At 39.7% G+C, this 22,028-nt stretch overlaps 1 protein-coding gene across 1 annotated transcript in view; it reads right to left on the bottom strand.

The window, feature by feature from the left end:
• Positions 1-20,417, bottom strand: part of DISP1 (dispatched RND transporter family member 1) — a 125,837-nt gene extending 105,420 nt beyond the window's left edge. The window contains exon 1 of the mRNA XM_015592766.2: positions 20,331-20,417. The gene's annotated coding sequence lies outside the window, so the exon portion shown is untranslated. The remainder of the gene's footprint in view (positions 1-20,330) is intronic.
• Between the last annotated feature and the right edge of the window lie 1,611 nt (positions 20,418-22,028).

Below are 22,028 nucleotides of genomic sequence, written 5' to 3'. Positions count from 1 at the left end.
TTAATAGATAAATGATAATGAGCAGTTTTCCTGAACTGTCCAGTCGAATAGCTGAAGCATCCCATTTTTAGGCAGGTCACTTCGTTATAAACTCTAAATATATTGAGTTTGAAGTTTTAATGGTTGTCTAGATACTCCCACCCTTTGTATTCAAAATACCTCTTTCATGGTCTACAATTAAAACAAAGCAATTGTTGCACACACTGGGGAATTCCTTTAAACTGTTTCACAATATCTCGAAATTCACTTAGAAACACAATTATCAATACAAATCCCACTATAATTGCTTCATTCTGCTTCACTGCCACATTATTTTTTTGAATACTGAAAAACTCAATGTCTTACTTAGAAACAGCTTTGAAAATTGGCTCACAGCCTATTTGCAATTGATACTGTAGCTTAAATACTTTTCCAGCAAAAGTTACACTAACTTCAAAATATTCTGGGATCAACCATTAAAATGTTTTTGTTTCGGTTACACTAATGAGCACCAAATGTTAGAATTTGTTTTAACGACCTAATACATCCAGGATTTTCTTAAAAGAAAAGGCTGGATCATCCATCCATTATATAACAAATGGCAGATTAGTCAGCAGCCATACAGATAACACTTGAAAGATTTAATACCGAAATGCAGAATGAAGCACTGAAAAAGTTAAATTCAGAAAGCCTGCTCAATCAGCCATTACGTTTTATTCCCAATAAAAATACCAAACTCCTGGTTTCTAAGCTCCTCTTGAGAGCCTCCTTCCCTTCATTCCTTACATAAGCCACTTAACCTTCACCTTGATCTCCTCATTCCTGTAAAGTAGGGGATACCACTATGCTTTACTATACTTTCTTGTGCCACAAAAATATAAAGTATCAAAGGAAGTAAAAAACAGTCAGAAAAAAATCTCAACGTATCAGATCTATTACAGCCTAGTAAGAACCACGGATATGACAAAATTTGAGAAAACAAATGTGCACGTGCAATTTTAATTATATGAAAACAAAGAGCAGAGAATGGGCTACATAGGAGATTCCAGAGACGAACGCTTAGCAAGAACTGCACTTCGACAGGTGTCTTAGCCCCAACACCACTCCTTGGTGGGGCTGCACTACACCAGGATCTTCAGGAGCAACCGATGGTGACACCACGTACCTGCTGGTGCTGCTGACTCTTCTGAGCAGTAGCACCTGCTTCCACGCCTCCCCCACACCTGCCCATCCCGGCTGCTACAATCACCGCTGGGAAGCTCACCTCTCTTTTCTGGCATCATCTCATTTCTCTCTCTCGTTTTCTGATTGCTATTGAGATTCAACACGTGGCCTTCGATCTGGACTTTGACAGAACTCAACGAGCATATGCCTTTCCTTTTGGTTTATCAGTTATTAATCACTCCTTTTAGCCGTAATAGTCAAGTCTTGGTTCTCGTCTGTTATTTTTATCACCGCTCAAAAGAAAATTTTGTCCTTGTTCATCATTAGAGGTCTCTCTTTTGCTTTTTTTCCATGTCCTGTTCTACTCTCGATCAGGATACAGCTCACTCAATAACCAAGGTTTTATAAGGCATACCATATTAAGAAGATGCAACAGATTCATCTATAAAGAAATGGCTTAGCAAGCAAACAGGATAAATGAGAGTCATGTTATAAAAGCTCAAACTTTTGAAAGAAATGTTTTAAAATAATCTCAGTATTTCAGAAGTTCCTATATATTTGCACCTGAACTAATTACAACTCACTGTTGATTCTTTAAAGAATTTCCACCCAAAATCTTCCACTTGAGAATGTTTTCTTAGTATAATTTTAGATGAAGTATTTACAGTGATAAAATTGCATTTCTTTAAAAACCATTCCGTATTTTTTAATGCTACTTTGGATTTGCATAACTTCCCCGATTAGTTGGGAATTAATGAAGTTTGTCGTTATATATCAAGTAGAGAGATTGAAAGTATTTTTAAGTAATAAGTCTATAAATGCAAGGGACTATAGTGTATAATAAATTCAAGGAAAATTCATTGTACCGTAAATTTCTAACAACTTCTAAATGCTATTTCCAAAAATTCATTTATTAACTATGAGTAAAATAATAATGATCGATTTTTGACGTGCCATTATTCTGAAACCTCATCAAAATAATTTACTGTTATATTGTTGTACTGTATCCATTATTTCCCAAAGGGCATTAGACAACCAACTGATATTAAGGGGAAAATGGTCCTGGGTTCAAATAAATATGAGAAATGTTGAGCCAAACAAAGCTAAACCAGTTTCTATTATTACAAGACTTCTCGGTGTCGTTAATACATGGCTGTACATCATGGCTCCTCGAAGCCTGAGTGTGACACGTGTGTCTGTGTGTGTATGGGGTACTTATGCAACTGTCCCTCAGTCTGATGACAACACCATATTCCAGCAGATCATCTCCTGAAACTAGAACATACTTTGGAAAATACTAATATTCTAGAAAACGGTCACTATTGCTTGCTGTTTTTAATCTGTAACATATAGCAATTTCTGCCAGACACTGTATTTGTAAAAGTAATACTTATTGGGGGAAAGAGGGAAGACATAAAGGTTTTTAAACAGTAGTTATTATTCTCGCTCTAAAACAGTAACACTTGAAAAGACAAATAGTGCTCCGACCATTTTTAACCCTTTTGCTGCAAACAACAGAGGATTCCTGGCCACCTCCCTCCTTTTTGCAATGACAGGTTTTGTTTAAGGGACGTCGCAGTGAATTTAGACATTTTATATTTGAAAATTCAGGCTATTTGGGGACTTTAAACCACCAAAGTACTAAGAAATATCCCAAAAGGCTTTAAAGAAGGACTGCATACAGCCAGAAATAAAATACGAATTAAGAGCCTTAATTTGTAAAATATCAAACTCAAAAGAGACCAGAGCCTGAATCGTTAGGGCTCTTCCCTGGATCACAGAATCGGGCAAGGAAAAGAAACACTTCAATTCCTCGGGTGCCGAGAAGACCAAGGCCATTACGAGGTTGAAAACTCATCAGGTACCTAGCAAAGATGTCAAAAATGACAGATAGGTAGATACCTAAAAACCCAATTCTTTTGATCCCATTTCTTCTCTGACACCGGAAAGATGTTTCGGACAGAAAGGATGCTTTACCAGTACCAGCAGAAGGTTAAAGCATCCCGCTAGTCACACGTATATATACCATGACATCTGAAATAATGTCCACTTACCGCTATCACATTTTATCTATATGAATGTTAACAGCCATATTTCAAACATGCTTATAGTAGATATAACTTTAAGTAACACAGCATACTCATTAAACAGACTGACAAAAGTACAGTGAACATTACTGTCAAAATTGTCTATTTTAACAAAATTTACTGTAAATAATAAGATAGGCCTCACCAGTATGGGTGGGCAGTCTTCCGGGGAGATGGAAGTAATTTTTAGATCTGGCATTTGTTAAAAATAGGAGACTGCCTCGTATAGGGGTCTACCACAGACTCTGGAACCCAGAGATGGATTCGCACACCAGCTGAGACACTTACTGGCCAGATAACTGAGCAAGTTCCCTAACTTGTCTGTCCCTCAGTTTCCTCATGTAAATGGAATAATAACCACCTCATAAGATTTTCATGAGATTACATGACTTACAGAGAACCCTACCAGGCACATAGTAAGTGCTACATAAATGTTTGCTAAATATAGCTTTATTTCTTTGTTGTGGCATCCTAACCCAAAAGAACAGTACTTCAAATAAAGCTTAGTGAGCTTTTAAAAGGAAAAAAGGAAACTAGAAAAAATAAAATCAAAAATTATAGATGGAAATACTATTTATCCCAATTCACAAACTGGTACATATTCAATGATTCAGTGATTCACTCACTCGAATGTTTATTAAGTTTCTTATATGCCTACGCTGTGCTAGGTGCTCAAGCCACAGAAATAAATAGGATAAAATCTCTGACCCAAGATCAATCAGATACTCTCCTCACCTTTACATTTATTAGTAATTTAAAGAAAATAAAGTATATGCATATAGTATTTAACTAAGTAACGTACCTGTGCAGAGAAACGTGGCTTTGTCGTTGACACCTTTCTTTAAGACTCCTTCTAAACACTCCGAGAACGGAAGCTGAGAGCCGGTGACATGGACGGACAAGCGTATCTAATCACATTTTCTCTGAACTCTTGTCTCGGAACTCAACAGCTAATTAAAGAATGTTGGAAATAACCTGACTTTGGCGGCCAAACTTAAAAGGAACTAACACTGCTTTGTGTTATCACATCATGTGATCGCTGAGAAAAATGAATGGGTGTAACCTGAAGCATGTGGTTTGCTTCTTTTCTCCGAGGCGGATTTACGGTTTCCGTTGTGGGTAGGCTCATGCTTTTAAACCTGCATCTGACCATTATGACATAGGCATCTTCTTTCTAACCGAGCCACTTACACCTGCTTAGTCTTATAATCTCTAGATTAGATTCCAGTATACGCCACGCACACAAAACTTTCATCGATACAAATGAAGAGTTAAACGGTGCTTAAAACAAACTTTTATGCAGAAAAAATTTTTAAAGCTTTAAGTCTATAATTGTTTTAATTTTTAAATCGTGGTAAAATGCACATATGAGACTTAACCATCTTAAGCCATTTTTAAGTGTACAGTTCAGCACTGTTAAATACGTTCACGCCGTGTACAAGCAATGTCCAGAACTTTCTCACCCTGCAAAACCGAAACTCTATGCTCATCAGACGATCGCTTCCCATTTCCCGCCTCCTCTGGTCCCCAACAATAACCATTCTGTTTCGTCTCTATGGTTCTGACGGCTACACCTACCTCGACGTAAGCGGAATCGTACAGTATTTGCCTAGTTGTCACTGATGTCTCTCACTTAGCAAAATGTTTTCAAGGCTTATCCATGTGGCAGCATCTCTCTGAATTTCCTTCCTTTTTAAGGCTGTATAGTATTCCACTGTGTGTACGCACCACATTTAGTTTATCCATCTGTCCATCGATAGACACTTGGGTTGCTTGCACCTTTTGGCCATCACGAGTAATGCTGCTAAGAACATGTAAATTAAATGATACATCGAAAGTTCGTATTACCAGAATTAACTCAATGATGCATATGAAAGGTAAGAAAAATACAAAAAGTCAAGGAAAATAAATTTATCGCTTGGTTTTCTAATAAAGCATGCTATTTTCCATTCAGTGAAATGGAAACAGCCAAAAACCCATTCACCTGAATTGTCACCAAGTTCCACTCCTTTCGCAATTAATTCTAAAAGTCTACCAGGGTCGATTAATCAAAAAACTAATTTTGATATCTAAAATTAATATATCTCAAGAATCTATCATGCAGGAACTCCAGAAATAGCCTTCCATGGCAAAGACTCTTTTAATTTTATGGGAAAGATTAATACAATGCTCAATTATTTTTTTATGAAACATCCTTACGATTCCACTGTCTAATTCATCTTTTTTTCCAAGCTCCATATTTAAAAGAGAAAACATAATACACCTGTTTTTGACAAGCATTTAAGCACGTAATCAATGAAAGCTGCTTAAAGGTTTAAAATATCAAGAATGAGGAACTATTATTATGTCTCGTACAATACAAAGTAAAAGCTTTTCCACCTAGACAAAGGTACTCATGAAATGAACATAATACAGATATGCGTGTCAGAGCACTTTCTTCATCTTCTAGTTAATAATATGTTATGTGTTCAACAATCCTAAAATCTTAAATTATGGGTTATAACATTCACTTTCCAAACCAAGTGGAGCTATTGTGTAGCATCAGACGTGCTACCTATCAGAGCACTGCTTCCTAATGCGCAGTCCTCGGTCACCCAACGAGCTCGTCCTTTAAGAGGGTTCAAGATTGTTTACTCTCCTGCCACGGGAAAAAACAGGACGCATCTCCGTGTACCATATGGAAAGAGATCCAAAAGTCATCGTTTCACTAAAAAGCCAAACTGCGAGGCAATTCTGAAAAATGTCTATTACATAAAAACAAGAAATCTGTAGTGATTTAGTTTCAAATGATATAGTGATATAGTTTCAAATGATACGTGTAATAGGTATCCCTCTCATAATATAGAAAAAAAAATTTAAAAACTGTTAAAAACTCTATAAATATTTTAATCACATCATTGACGCAGATTGGAAAGATGAAATCAACGTATGCCCAGTAATCACAGGGCTTTCGATTCAATATCAGATATTTTGCCAATTACAGAAGGTTAGCATAGTCTACCGGCACTAAGAGAGAGTGACTATCCATCCTGTAAGGTGGGTCCCGCATTCTAATACCAACTACGCATCAGCTACCAAGCTAGAAGTATCTACTCTCCAGATCACTATTTCTCACCCTTTTATTCATTATCATCTTCTCCCCAAGGTGCCTTTTTAGACATTGATTCCCTAACCACGCTCACTCATGAAATTTTAATGCAACCAATACACTCGCTATTCTTTTATATTATTATGAACAGTCACCCCCTACATAGAGATTATTTTTTCCTCATCTCTATATGGGGATATACCACTTACCTGACAAGGACATGAGAATAATAAGGAATAACTCACGCGACTTGCTTCTTACCAGAGTGTCCAACACACTGTAAGCAACCTATAAATGGTACCAAGGTGACAAATGTAACGATATTAGGCACTTCTGTTCTTTTACAGTCAGATGACAATAGAAGAAATGGACTTAAAGCGTTCTATTTCCTTTTTTTAAAAAACTGGGCTATTTCTTTTTAAAAAAGTCAAAACCACCCATTATTACTTAGAATGCATTTCTTCCTGAGAACAGGCCAAAATACAGATCTCTCCTTCTTAATCTTTTGCAAAATCTATTGGAATGGGTGTGTGAATGAACCAATCAATTAAATAAATCACTGAAATGACTTCCTCCATTACTGATTAATTCCCTCAACTACCCAAACATAAGCCCCGCCTATACTATGGGTGCTACCCAGATCGATGACAACGCCTCTCCAAGCCACAGCTGACGGAGCGTGGGAGCGTGAAGCGGAAGTGGCATTGGAAGAGCTTCACCTTGGTGCTGTCACGTTCTCACGCTCCCTTGTTATGAGAGAATGATTATTAGGATTAATATAAAGTAGAATAAAAATATGTTAGCTTAAAATGAAGGACCCCAGTCCAAAGACCTCGTATTACATGACTGCATCTACAGGAACATCCAGAAGTGGCAAATCCCTCAAGTCGGAAGGGAGGTGAGTGGTTTCCCAGCAGAGGTGAGAAGGGACACGTGAGCGGCGGGGACAGAGTGGCCACCGGTGGGTACAGCATTTCTTTGGGGGGCGTTAAAATTTTTCTAAAATTAAATGTGATGGGTGCAAAACTATCTGTGACTATACAAAAGACCACTGAACTGTACGGTCACGATGTATACATCTTTTATGCTATGTAAAAAATATCTCAATTAAAGTTCTAAAAACTGTGAGCATATATTAGTCTTTGAGCATGTGTTCTGACTTTTCTTTGTCAGAAATGTCAGTAGTTAAACCTACTGGACTTGGTTCTTTAAAAAGTATGTCTGAAAAATAAGCTGGCGATATGATACCCTACTACAAAACTTCCTACAAATAGAAACTGGATCGCCCTCACCAAAAAGTAGTACCTAGCCCTTAACACAATAAACCAATAACGCCTAGGTTTACCTCAAAACCCTGATCTCTCATTTCAGTGGTACAATTAATGATTTATACACTTCTTTGAAAATGAAATTTGTGGCTAAAATGAGGACTGAATCATGATTCTGAGGACTCACATCCAAACGAGTTACCTATTAGGTAGAAGCGTCCATGTCAGAATGTGCATTCTTCATGCTTGGGCTAGCTTGTCATCTGGCCACACTGCACACCAGGACAACTAAGACCCTCCTGCAGTGGCCGGTATTTATTGTTCAATGCCCAGAACTTTCCCCGGACGACTCAGGCCCCTAGCTGCCCTCCCCCAAAGGCCCATCGCTAAGGCAGATGCCATCCTACTAGCCCCTGGCAGGCTGCAGCACAGTTGTTAAAATTTCCACCCGCACAGCGGTCCCCTTCCTTACCCCTGGTTTGACCTTCCATAGCTTCAGCTGCCCACGGTCCACCCCGATCCAAAAATACTAAATGGGAAGTTCAAGAAATAACCAACTTGTAAGTTTTAAACTGCACGCTGTTCTGGGTGTCACGATGAAACCGCGGACCAACATGCTCCATCCCACGTGGGACACGAGTCACACCCACATACTGTCCAGCACGTCCGCTGCGCACCTGAGAGCCGGTGGCCATCTCGGTTAGCAGGTTGACGTCCGCGCTATCTCGGTACTTCTGCTCAAGTCACCCTGATTTTACTTATTAATGGCCCCAAAACTCAAGAGGAGAGATGCTGGCAATTTGGATAAGAGGAAGCTGTAAAGAGCTTCCTTTATGCGAAAAGTGGGTACAGGGCGGTTAGACATTTTGGGAGAGACCCCGTTCACCTTTTATTAAAGTACATTGTTACAAGGGATCTACTGCATTATTACAGGCATACCTCATTTTACCGCGCTTCGCTTTACAGCTTCTCAAAGATGTCGCGTCTTTTACAAATTGAAGACAAGACCCTCCACCGACAAAAAGATTACGACTTTCTTATTGCAGCCACCTTGAACTGAGCCTGCACTATCTCTGAGGTATGCTTATAACAGTAAGGTTGGAAGATAAAACAGAAAATCTCCCAGACACTAGAAAAAGAGAAAGAAGACAAAGAAAAAATTAGAAGGTAAAAATCCATGAGATCCAACTTTATATTATAAAAATTCTAGAAGAGAGAGAAGAAATTATCAAAGAGATAATACAAGAAAATTTCCCACACGCTCCAAAGAAAGCGAGTTCTGAGGAAAAAAATGAATATAAGCATAATCACTGTGCCTCAGATATGAATGTTACATAATTATATCAAGACCCTGACTAACCAAAAATGGTGATAACTGATGGAGAAGAAAGTCGAGAGACAGAGGGAAAAACTGAGAAGGTATAAATGAGCTAAATCTTCATTTGCCTTATTAAAAAGTCAAGAGATAGTGACTAAAACTGAAAATTTTAAAAATGGCATCATAAATAATACTGAAAAATAGGGAGGCAAATACTAGAAGAAACTAGTATAATATTAAAAAATTCAAAATAGTCACCCCTGGGGATAACGACCCAGAGTTGAGAAAACGTGGGCCAAGGACCAGTGTTTTCCATTATACGCTCTCCCTCGTTATTTGAGCTTTTAACATTAATTAAACCTATAAACCTTTATGAGACATATTTTATAACATTCAGTAATATGAAATATCTCTCCGTACATTTTTCCATTCGCTTACATCTTAACTGTACGTTTTTCTCATATTGGGTCCTCTTGCTCATTTCTTACTTCATTCTAGATACAGCATATTTTTGGTTACTATTATATTCAACACGATAAAAATTTTGCTCTGTAACCGGTCGTTGCTAATTATGTTACACTTCTTTTAATTGAAAGAACCCTTGTTTTTAATTTTCGGAAATCCAGGGATAGTAGAAACCATTTTCACGGTCTTTATATTCGGCACTGTGCCCCACCCACAACAGGTAGTAATAAACGATTTAACAAATAGTAGATAACACTGACCGAGCACTTACTATGCATCTGAACTAAGTAACTTATAATCTCTAGTACCCACAAGTCTTTTTCTATTGAGTTATAACTGATATAACATTACATCAGTTCCAGGCGCATGACATAACAATTCGATATTTGTACATACTGCAAAATGATCGCCACAGTAAGGCCAGTTAACACGCATCACCACACAGTTACGTGGTTTTTCTCCTTCTGAGGAGAACTTTCAAGCTCCACTCTCCAAACTACTTTCAAATATGCAAATCGTATTATTAGCTACAGTCACCGTGCTGGACATTACATCCCCTTGGTTTATTTATTGTATAACTGGAAATTTGTACCTTTTGACCCCTTCGCCCAATTTTCCTATCTGCCACCCCCTACCTCAAGCCACCACCGACCTGCTCTCTATATCCACGAACCTGATTTGGTTTGCTTTTTTAGATTCCACATATAAAAGAGATCAGTAGTTATCTTATTCTGTCTGACTTACTTCACTTAGCATGATGCTCTCAAGGTCCATCAGAATTGCTGCTAATGGCGAGATGTCATTCTTTTTCATGGCTGGATAATATTCCTGCGTGTGTGTGTGTGTGTGTGTGTGTGTGTGAGAGAGAGAGAGAGAGACAGACAGACAGACAGAGACAGAGACAGAGACAGACAGACATCTTCTTTATCCATCCATTCACCCATCCAGCCACGCACATTTAGTTGTTTCTGTGTCTTGGCTTTTGTAAATAATGCTGCAGTGAACGTCAATAATGATTAGTGACGCTGAATATCTTTTCATTTATCTGGTGACTTCTTTGGAAAAAAAATCTATTGAGATGCTCTGCCCATTTTTTAATCAGATTGTTTTTTGCTATTGAGTTGTACGAGTTCTTCATATATTTTGGATATTAACTCCTCGTCAGACGTATAATTTGCAAATATTTTCTTCCATTCGGTAGGCAACCTACAAATCTTTATGGCAGCGTTTTGTTTAGGCCCCTAGGGAGACTGCAACAGACTAACAGCTATAACGAAGACATCCAAAAGCACTAGGGCTTCGATGACATAGGAGTTTAAGAGAGAAGTTTACTCCTCTCTCACATAACAGTTCAAAGGTAAGTGAGTGATCCAGGGTGGGTAAATTACCCTGCTCCAGGAAACCCAGAGGTTCTGTCCTCTTCATCATTTCATGTCCACCTCTGGATCCAAGGCTGCTGCTTCGATTCCTGCTATGTCCCCGCCAAAGAGAAAAGAAAATGAGGACCACCCGGGAAAATGACTTTGTCTTTAAGGTGACCCAAAAGGCTGCCCGCATCTCTTCCTTCCACAGCCCAAGGTCTCAAACTGAGTCACAGGGCCCCGATTAGGTATATCTAGCTGGGCAATATAGTCACAGTTGGATGGTCACGGGTTAGCTAACTAGGGAATTCTACTTCTCAGAAGAAGAAAGAAAAAGTACGCCCTGGGGTATAGTCAGCAGTCTTTGCCTTACCAAGATGGAGGGGGAGGGGAAGGAGGAGGAGGGACATGTGACGACTCGGTGCCTTCAACAGTCCAAATGACTCGAATGTGGATACCAATAGAACTTATTACCGATGATATACAAATAGTTACATAGTTCGCCTAGATCAAAAATGAATAACCATAATTAACTGAGTCCCTCCTGTGCACCGGACATTGTACTAGCTTCTTTACATGTACTATTTTTCATCCCCAAAACTCTGCAAGGTATGACTTTATTTTGCAGTTGATTTTTTTTTAATGAACGTTTAAAAGGAGTCGAGTAACTCGCCCAGCATCACATAGCTCATGCGTAATGGAACCAGGGTAAGAGTCAAACAGTTCACTTTAAAAAAAAACTAACCCGAAGGATATACTTAATTTAGCTCACTAAAAAGAACCGCAGGGACATTGTGTCAAGCCAGCAGTCCCAACCTTTATGGCATCAGGGACTGGTGTTCCTGTGAGCCTCTAATGCCTGAGGATCTGAGATGGAGCTGAACTGGTGCTGGGAGCGGCTGCAGATGAAGACGAAGATTGGCTCGCTCGACCGCCGCTCACCTCCTGCTGTGTGGCCTGGTTCTTGACAGATCACAGACTGGTACTGGTACTGGTCCACCGCCCAGGGGTTCAGAACCCCTGCTCTTTACTCTTCTGCCTAGTTGGTAACTGGCAAACAATTACCAATCAGTTGTTAAGAAATGAATGATGAATCATCTCACTGTTTCACGAGATTGAGAGTCTCCTGGGGATGGTACTCGATGTCCCCTACCCCCTAGCGCGTGTGTCACATACCTCAGGCAAACAAGACACAGTCCGCACTTCCCCACCTTCACTCTGGCACCCTCTGCTGGGCACAGCCTCCTCTACGCCTACATCTTCTACCCCAGTCCAAGTCAGTGTGTCCACAGTTTTCTCTCATTTCTCTGTCCTTGAAAATGTCTCTCATCTGAACTATTACAACACTTACATTCAGCAATTATAGGATGCAGGGTCTTCAAGGCTAAGAACTTACAGGGGTTTATAAACCTCTCCAGCATCCACACACATCATGGGCCCTTAGCATATATTTGTTAAATTAAAATATCTTTATCATCCAAAATTAAGCTTGTTGCCTCTGAAATAATTGTCCTTGAAAATGTCTCTCATCTGAACTATTACAACACTTACATTCAGCAATTATAGGATGCAGGGTCTTCAAGGCTAAGAACTTACGGGGGTTTATAAACCTCTGCAGCATCCACACACATCACGGGCCCTTAGCATATATTTGTTAAATTAAAATATCTTTATCATCCAAAATTAAACTTGTTGCCTCTGAAATAATCTCCTCATTTTTACATGTTATTACCTAACTTAAATTCCCAATTCCACATGTGTATGTGTGTATGCACGTAAATGCCGAACTGAGTAATACTTAAAACAGAGTAAGCCACCCTCGCGAGATAATAATGCTGCAATTCTCGAAGTTGAAACAACCCAGTTTTTAAGAGGATAATCAACAGAGTTAACATTTCACATTACTACAACCAAAGGTCAGCATCCTAAAGGTCCTATCTAACTAACATGTACACACATCTCGCAAAAGAAAGGACGGACCCAGGGACAATTTTAATAGTAAATATGTTGAAAACAATGCAAGTATCTACATCCAAAGGATCGATCAGTCCTACGTGCCACCAAACAAACTTTGCAGGTTCCTCGCAAACTAAGCTACCATTCTTTAAGGATTAGGCTCCTTCCCCATCAACCTTAAAAGAGAAGGACTAAGCATATCTAAATAAAACACGGAGGTCACGCTCTCACAGATGCTGACTGTCACCTCTGAAAGACAGTTACCAAACGCCATTCATGCACAAAGCTAACTGTGCCGACAACAGGGCCCATTGGGGAAGACCAACCACAAAGTACGACAGACGTCTTTGCTTTAAAGAAGTAAAAAGAAGACAGGAACGAAGGTCAAAGTTCCCACATGCATACACAAACCGTACAATCTTCTTCTCACTGCAATGACCGAAAAAGAAGAGTTATTTGCAAACAGTCCTTTGAAACAACTGTTTGATTTCATGGTCAACTTATGTGGTTGGTAAGACCTGAAGATTTTCAAGTCTCGGTGATGAACACCAAATCACATGACCTACTTGAGCAAAAGGCAGGGAGAAATCTGTCCCGAGTCTACACTGGCTGTGCAGATGAAGGCATTCAGTCATCACTCGACATCGACATTTACGGGGCAACTGCTTCCTTTCAAAAGCCCATCTCTTCCATTAGAGCTGACAGAAAACAACTGCCAAAACCACTAAATTGACTGCCTGCTATACAAATAACTTGATAAAACATTAATCTTAACCCGTTAAAAAATATGTGTTAAGCACCTTTTCAATTAAAATGTTATTTTTAACAGTGTTTATCCAGTGAGCAAAGGAAAACACATACATTCTGATATAGGTAATCATATTGTAAGGTTATATGAAAAAAAAGAATATAGAAAACACTTCTCTAAAGTTATTTTCTACTTCTAGATGCCCTCCTAATTTTTACTCTAAATAAAGAGAATAAGTAAAAAACAGTGCAGGTATCATTTTTGATAAAGCATGATTTTTTTTCACTTAAAAATGAACTAAAACATACGAGGAAAACTCTTGCATAAAATATTTATCAAAAAGGAAAAACTATTTTTGAGCCTAATATTGAAAGAACTGATGAATGGTTATCGGCTCTTTGAAGATTACTGAGGCCCTTGAGAAATCCTCAGAACGAACTGCAAAATGTCGATACGAATACGTTTTGACACGTTCGTGGTAATTTCAACCTTACGGTTATAAATCTCAGAGTATTTGCTCATACCTGAGCTGTACACATGGCAATCCATGCTCAGATCAAGTAACCCTTAGCTCCCGTTCATCTCAGAATAAGCTATAAGATACAAAACAATAGTTAATGCCCCATCAGAAGAGATTTGTGTTCAGATTCCTTTTTCTTCCTCAAGAGGGCAGTCAATACAAGCCTCCAGTGAGGCATTTTCAAGTTTTTTTGGAAGTCGTTTGGTGCTTCTCATAGGGGAAGAAAAATGTCTTTTAACCTCCAAGCCTTCTAAGTTCTCAGCTAGGTCTCTATAACAAAGGCCAGATTAATGAGAGAAAAGCATACAAATCTATTTAACATAAATTCATGTGATACAGGAGACTTTGTAAGGAAATGAAGACCAAAGAAATGGTTAAACCTGAGTTTTCGTACTAGGTTTGATGAAAAGAGAGAGTCATGGAAACGTGACAGAGGACAGAAAGGTGTGTGAGTGATGGGCGGGGCGGGGCGGGGAGACTGAGCGAGGTGAGGCGCGTCTGTTCGGCTCCCTGTCAGTCCTCCTACCTCTGGAGATAAGGGTGCTCCCTCCTCTCGCCTGGGGGTCCTACAACCTGCTCCAGAAACCGTCTTTCCTGTACCTGCCACTTCTCAAATTCATTCAGCTGAAAACAGTCAACCTGCCAAGGTGCCGTATTTGGGGGTAGCATATCCTGAACTCTGTCATTCCCCCATCTGAAACGTCCCCAAGAAGTTTCATAGTCCAGAAACTGAGTTGATGGACTGTCCCAGGACCCACTGAGCCAGTCGCAGCGCTGAGGTGGGTCGGTCAGCTTCGACGGCTGTGTTCCATGTCAGGAGGCGGCGGGATGCTGGGGACTGCAGATGTCCCCCGAGTTAGGGCTCTAATGGTGTGAGCAATCGGGCATTTTGTAAGGGGCGTTAATACAGAAACAAAAGAAAAACAAAGGCTAATGGTTAGAACAAACTATAAACCCATTTTTTTGGTCCAGAAGGCATTTAGTTAAGATTTCCGGACACTGGGCTCCAGGCATCTCTAGATAACGGTGTGAGGACAGGCAGGGGCAACCTGGATTTTCCTGGTTCGCAGTTTGAATGTCTCTGCCGAGGTCATCGGGTGTCCCAGTGACCTTTCTGAGTGGCCCACACAACAACAGGCGTGACAGCTGCCCACACGTGGTCTGCTGTGGTGATTTCTCTGAAGTTTAAATCAGGTTACCCAGCCTCAGCTTGCAGGGGTTCAGGAAGAGACCAGTTTTAGTTCTCGATGAGTCCAAGTCAGAGGGTAGCAGAAAACTCAGAAATGTCAACTTGGAGGGTTGTAGCCAGATACTGGAGGAAACCAGAAGAATTCAGGACCCAGTTCAATTTACAGGTAGATAAAAAATAATAATAATAATTAAATTAAATAAAAAACCTTAAGGACAATGAACAGGACTAGAACTTAAGACTCACACGGGTGTGCAATAGTTTTCTACTGAAACATTATTTTTCTTTCCATAGTTATCCCATTTCCATCAAAGATAATGATGGTAAGACTAATTCGTCTGCAAAAAAGTCCAGTCTCGTTAAATTTGGCCTGATCGTTGACATGAGCGCAGCAAGAATAGTGATTAACTACACAGACTGCTTAAGTTTGCTTTGCTGGATCTTTTAATGAGAAATCTTATATCTGACTTTACATAAAAGCCTCTCAAGGCTGGGAAGCCCAGCCGGAAACTCGCCACCCGTCTTCGCCTCCAGGAACGACAGACGTGGCTGAACTCCTCTCGTTCTGAGGCTCCCAAAACACGTTACGGTTCCCGAGTGTCCCAGGAGGTGAGTGACCTTCCTTACTCGCCGGACAGGCTGGGAACTCTGCAAGCCAGGTACCAGGCCCGTTGCTGCTGTTTTTAAAGAGTTTTATAAGCATGAGCTTAATGAAGACCAATAAAGACCACCTTAGTTCCTTAGAAGTGTGTGGCATACCTGACTTTAGACGTCATTCTCAAACATGACATTCCAGTCAAGGCTGGGCAACAGAACCAGTGCTGATTATGTCCTATTGAAAGGAAAACAGATTCTCACTGAACTTATGCAAATAACTATATTGCCATGAAACTTAAAATCCTCCTTAAGCGTTTCTGAATTCTGGAGGGACCAGGTAGGGAGAAAACTGTTTCATCTTTGTTCACAAAGGTACAATTTATCCAAGTGCTCTAAGTTATAGATAGCTTAAGAGAAAAGAGAAACCAAAAAAAGACATTAAAGAACCAGTAAGGTTTCAAACAGAAAGTCATTAAAAAAATTATAATCATCCTCATCAGTTCACGCAGTCTCGTGTAATTAACTCTTGTTCTGTTTGATCTTGGGTGAGCAGTTTTGTGAATTCATCAACTTCTTCATTAGCTTGGAGAATTACTCAGGGCACTGGCATGGTCCCAGGTCGGGCTGTTCACGTGACGCCCTCACTGAGCATTCGATTAGAAACTCTTTCAGAGAAGAACCAGGAGTAAAAAGCAATGGTCTGTGAATGACAAAGAACTTCAAAATGGCCATGGTTAAAGATCTGATCGGGGGTCATTATAATGTAGTTGACAAGGAAATTTGTTTATTTCAGTGACATAATATTTTAACATAACTGGAATTATGACCGATAATGTGATGCTGAATGTATCGTGAACGTCGAAGGTATTGACAAATTTCAACAACTTTGCGCAATTCTAAAATATTTATATTAATAACATATATCCATACAAATATAAGTTTAAAGAAGGTTTCTGTCACTTCTTATTTGACAATGCTTCCCAAATGGTTTAATATGTCCGATGAACCTAATTAGTTTAACATCTCTCTTTTACAAGGTGAAAAACAAGTCTTTTGAGATTTTCCAGGGACCCTCTGGGAAATTCAAAGCTAGTTTAAGTCAAAAGACTTTATTTAGAATTTGATTTGGGAAAGTTTATCACAAATGTCAAAAGCACTTGATTAAATAGGATCACAGATGATTATGAAATAATAATTATCTAACCAAAGTGGCAACAGTTGTTAATGAACCTCTAGCTCTTCCAACATTGAGGAGATATGGTTTTCCTAAGGAATCAAAGAGCCTGATAAAGACAATATGAAGTCCAGGAAATCATTCTGATAAGACACAAAATCTTGGTTCTCTTAGACAGATGACTTAAAAGATAAAAATATATATATATGTTTTACAATTTCTTCCAAGAGTGGACCAATGATCCAAAAAAACTTGGTCATTCTACTTTCTTATCAGTATACTTTTGATATAAAGGCTCATCTTTTTTTTAAACTTATAAATAAGTCTATTCAATCTTAGCAGCTTGACTACACATAAAATTCCTTTTCCTCAAACCGTCTAAACTTTAAAAAAATGTAGTTTTTGTCTTTTTCCTCTCCGTCTTCTGGAACAGCCAGTGATTCTACTTCTGGACGAATTACTTTCTTCTTCTCTTAACAAAAACACGTCTTTCATACCTCATATACTTTTCTGTATCACGAACACATCCTATTTTCTTTACATACTTTGTATACAGAAACTTTTCCTCTTTGTCCTTAATCCTTAGTATCCCTAATTTTCAGTGAAAACTAGGAATCAACTGTGAACTGTCTGCCACGTACCACCATCCTGTAGTAGATTCGCAAATGTGTATGGATACGCCATTTCACAATTTCTAGAAGAACATGCTTCCTTTTACTACAGGTTTTCAGTGCGGCAAAGGACACGTTTGCTAACACACCCAGGTTTCTTTGGTCCAGAGATATCAAAAATTGATAAGTTTATTATGTTAAGCAATTAATGTTTCAGTATTTCCTCTTATTTTGGAAATGAACTAGATATTCAATGAATAGCCATCATTTCACTTCATCTAGTACAACTTTAAGGTTTCAAGTTACCGAAAAGATTTTGGAAACTATTTTTAAGTAGACATATTATAAAAACATAATTATTATTGAAAAGTTTATTTATAAACTTTTACCCTACACACATTAATTCACTTGCTCTTAATAATTACACCTGAATTGTTCATGAAAACGTCATGAGACGTTAAACAAAGCTAACCATGATTTTAAGTTATTTTCTCATGAACAAATCAGGCAAGTATGAAACACACTGCAAAAGCAAAGAATCTAAAAAGTTAAACATGATTTCTTCCCTTTTTTCTTTTTCTTTTTCTTTTTTTTTACTATTGTGCTTGACATACATCGAGCAATTTATTTTTATTGTACATTTTGTTCTTAGGTTGGATTTATATTTGTATAATCTTAAACATCTAGCAGAGGTAACTTAAACTTATTTGACTAGTAAACGTAGATAGCATTATATTTTATGGTGACAACTCTAAAGACATAAATTTTTACTTTACCAACAATCTTCGAACTAGCTTTATTTACCAAAGCTTATCCCAGATCACATAAGCTTAAAAAAAGTTTAGGTCAGTGTCTGTGTTTCTGAGCGTTCTAGGAACACTTCACTGATATAAGCACGTGTTACTCTCTAAGGCATTTGAATAGAACCCCTTTAAGGATTTTATAAATTAATTTGGTAATAATCTTGCAGAGAGAGAAAAATGTCATCGATACCTAAGACACGCATAGACACGCACATATATACAAACACAAACAAAGACCGTATAGTTTTCATTCTAAAGTTTCAGCCACGTGTCAGTAAAACATAGTACATCCAAGTCCCTGGTTTTCACCCACTTTGTATTGTCACCTGAACTGTGTTTCTGGCCAATGGGACAAGTCGAGGTCACCTCCTCAATGTGAGGGCTACTGCTTTTTACCAATATTTGTAGAGAAGACTTAAAAGGTTTCCATTTGCCCCGATACGTAAACCGATGGACGCTGTAACTACATTTTAGGTGAGTGACGGAGGAGACGTCCGCCACCTGCTCAGTGTCTCCTCCGCGCCTCCGAGTGGATAAAACAGTCCATCAATTTCCAGTGAGCTTTCTTCCTAAACCCTGTCATCACCCTTCAAGCGGTTTATTTCTTACGACTCTCAGTGAAAGCGTTTTGCCAGTTACTGGCAACGGGCACGTGAGAAAGAAGTACATGGAAAAGTCCACCGCCCGCTTCCCAGGGTCACTGCAAAACCCGCCAAGCGAGCGCAGTGACAACGTGGACTTCTGTCTCCGGCGATGCAGACGTGATGGCTAGACAGAGGTCACCTAAAAACACTGGACTAAATATTTTCAAGTTCCTTTTTAAAATAGATGGCAGAGCTAGCGATAAAGCGAGGGAGACGATGAGAAAGCACCAATCGAAAGAGGTGACTTGGTTCTGAAGGCGCCAAGTGTCCCAGGAGCCTCTGCGTGTCCTGCTGGCATGAACTTGATGTGGGGGGAAGGGAAGCCATAGGAAACGGGGTAACGGGCCCTACGCAAGGTGGGGAACCAGAGTAAAGACCCACATAAAGCCCCATGGCGGGGGTGGGGGGGAATAAATTAAAAAACAATTCACCTTACAGCTGATATGCATGAAGAAATGCTCAGAAGGAAAGAAAAAAGGACAAATGCAGATGGGTCCATTGAAACATTTTGTGACTTCAGAGGTTAAAAGATCAAGTCCCAGAATTCTAATATCTCATGGAAACAACAGTCCATTTCGAGAACGGGTCGATCCTGCTGTTCAGAGAAAGGCAAAGACATCGCCTCCGTTTAGACTTCGCTAAGAAACACGTCTGAGGGCGACCACGCAGAGAAAAGCAGCGGAATGGAAAATACGGGATCACAAGACAGTCCGGAAGGAGACAGAATGCACGTGACATGACAGAATGAAGTCAGGCCTTGGAGTCAGATATTCCTGGGTTCGAATCCTTGCTAGGCATGTATTTGTTCTAGCCACAGACAAGTCATCTGTTTACATTTCGGTTGCTTCATCTTTAAGAACAAGACAAGACAAACGTTTCAGCCTAGGATTTGAGTTAACGTGCAAGCACCTAACACAGTGCCTGGCACGGGATGAGCAAATCCCTTTGTCTTTCCTCCTCCCGTGACCCTGGAGCGCATTCAGGAATAAGCAGCTCTTTGGTTCAGGCTGCCGAACCACACCATTCTCACCAAGTACCACAACCATTACACAGAATTCCGTCATACTCGCCTCCTTGGTTTCCTGTATGTTCCTTCATCTTATTCGGGACTAAAAATCTTCTATATAAAATGGCATCGTATGTAGTACCTCAAGCGCATTACTGTTCTAACGCTGTGCTTAGGTTTTCAGAAGAAAGATTAAGAACAATCCAAAGCGAATGTCCTTCTACGGCAAAACGCGAAGGTCAACACTTCGTACGGGACAAAGAAAACCCGGCTGCTGCTCTGTTAGATGGCTGCCCACTCCCCCCCGCCCCAAACTTTCCAGAACTAAAAGGAAGGCTATTAAGTATCTCACCTCAAAGACGTGTAACTCACTTCACTTAATCCAATTTAGTCAAAATTAGGGATCAGTGTAGAATCCTGAAACACAATAAAATAACATATTGTGTATGAAGATTTTTTCATGAATTTAGAAATTGTGCTCCAAAAATTAAAGCGTTCCGTAAAAGTTCACTAAGTGAAGTATTTCTCAGTAATAGTGTTATAAAGATTAACTCTAAGGTCGAAAAATGTGAAAAACTTCTAATTCGACAACTCACATATGGATTATCAACGCCCTCACTCCCTTTTTTAAATTCTCATGGCCAATTTTGAATTCTGAGATATTTTTCTCTTCTACACAGGACGCTTCCAGAAGTTCCCAATCAGTACATTTTACAGAATAAAAGTTAACTTCCGTACGTGTCTAAAATAAAGTCCAAATGACAATCTGCCCCGAAAATGATGATAACAACCCAAAATAAAGAAGAACTGCTTGAACTGTTCATTTCTACCAGGACGAAGGTTCGACTACCCCAGCTTTAAAGGACGTATGCCAAAGAGTCAGCAAGTCGACACGATCCTCTCACCGGAATAAAAATCTAAAAGCTGAAAATGCTTTGCGAGAAACCACTCTGTAGCCACTAAAGCTAAAGATGAAAAGTTTTGTTAGAACGGAAACGGAAAATCCTGCATGTGTGCACAGACTCTAACGGGAAACGAAATGGGGAGTTTCCATGACGAAGCCTTCACCAGCGCTGTATTATGCAGAAAACAGACGGCGCCAGCTTCAGGTGAGGCAGAGCAGGTGAGGCTACGTGCGTACAGCCCGAAAGTCAGGTCGCCCGGATTCAGATCCCAGCTCCCAGCTCCCACTGCCGTTAATCTGGGCAAGCTATTTCGCCTCCAAATACCTCAGTGTCTGTATCTGTGAAGCTGGCATAATAATGGCCTTTAAAAGGATTGCAGCGAGGATGAAATTAGATATAACGGATGTAGAGCACTTAGCACAGTCATTGGGACACGGTAAATATCTAATCATTGTTAGCTAGCCGTATAATTATTGTCCTCTTTCTAAAACTGTTTCACAGCACTGCAGCCACGGGAGTGTCAACAAGCGCCTTAAGCAGCAGTTAAATAAAGAAATCGTATTTCAGTCCCCCAGTCCCTGACAGGAGTGGATAAGCCTGATGCCCATCACAGAACAATCAGCAAACACAGTGAGTGATCTGGATCCAACAGCAAACGACCATAAGTGAAATCATTAAAAAGTACTAAAAGCATAAAGGTGATCACTAATCTGCTCGCTTGAGCCCAGAGATCTTATTACCAATAATTAGGTGACAGTATTAAGGGACTAATGACATTTTCCTGTTATATCCTGCTGCTGAAGAGATCTTGAGAGTCAACCATTAAAAAACAATAATAAAGTCCAAAAGAATAAAGAACCATCAACCAGAACAGAAACTCAGCACGCCCCCTCTCCAGCCTTGGGCAGGGATGGGGTGGGGGGGCTGGAATCAGAGACACAGGGTATTTGAAACAGCTTCGCTCTCTCACGTTCCAATGTGTAAGAGCATCTACTGCAGAGCGTTCTCAAAGTGTGGTTCGCATTTGACCTTGACAGCCGAAGAAAACCTATGCAGTCTCAAGGAAGGTGACACCTCCATTTAAAACCAACAAATTGGGGATGAAAAGGAAGACTCCCAAGAATGCTTGAATTCTTATGCCACCT

Source organism: Pteropus alecto, unplaced genomic scaffold (assembly GCF_000325575.1).
Source record: "Pteropus alecto unplaced genomic scaffold, ASM32557v1 scaffold65, whole genome shotgun sequence".
Lineage (NCBI taxonomy): Eukaryota > Metazoa > Chordata > Mammalia > Chiroptera > Pteropodidae > Pteropus > Pteropus alecto.
The sequence above is the reverse complement of the archived record's forward strand: the minus strand, read 5'-3'. Positions and strand labels throughout refer to the sequence as shown.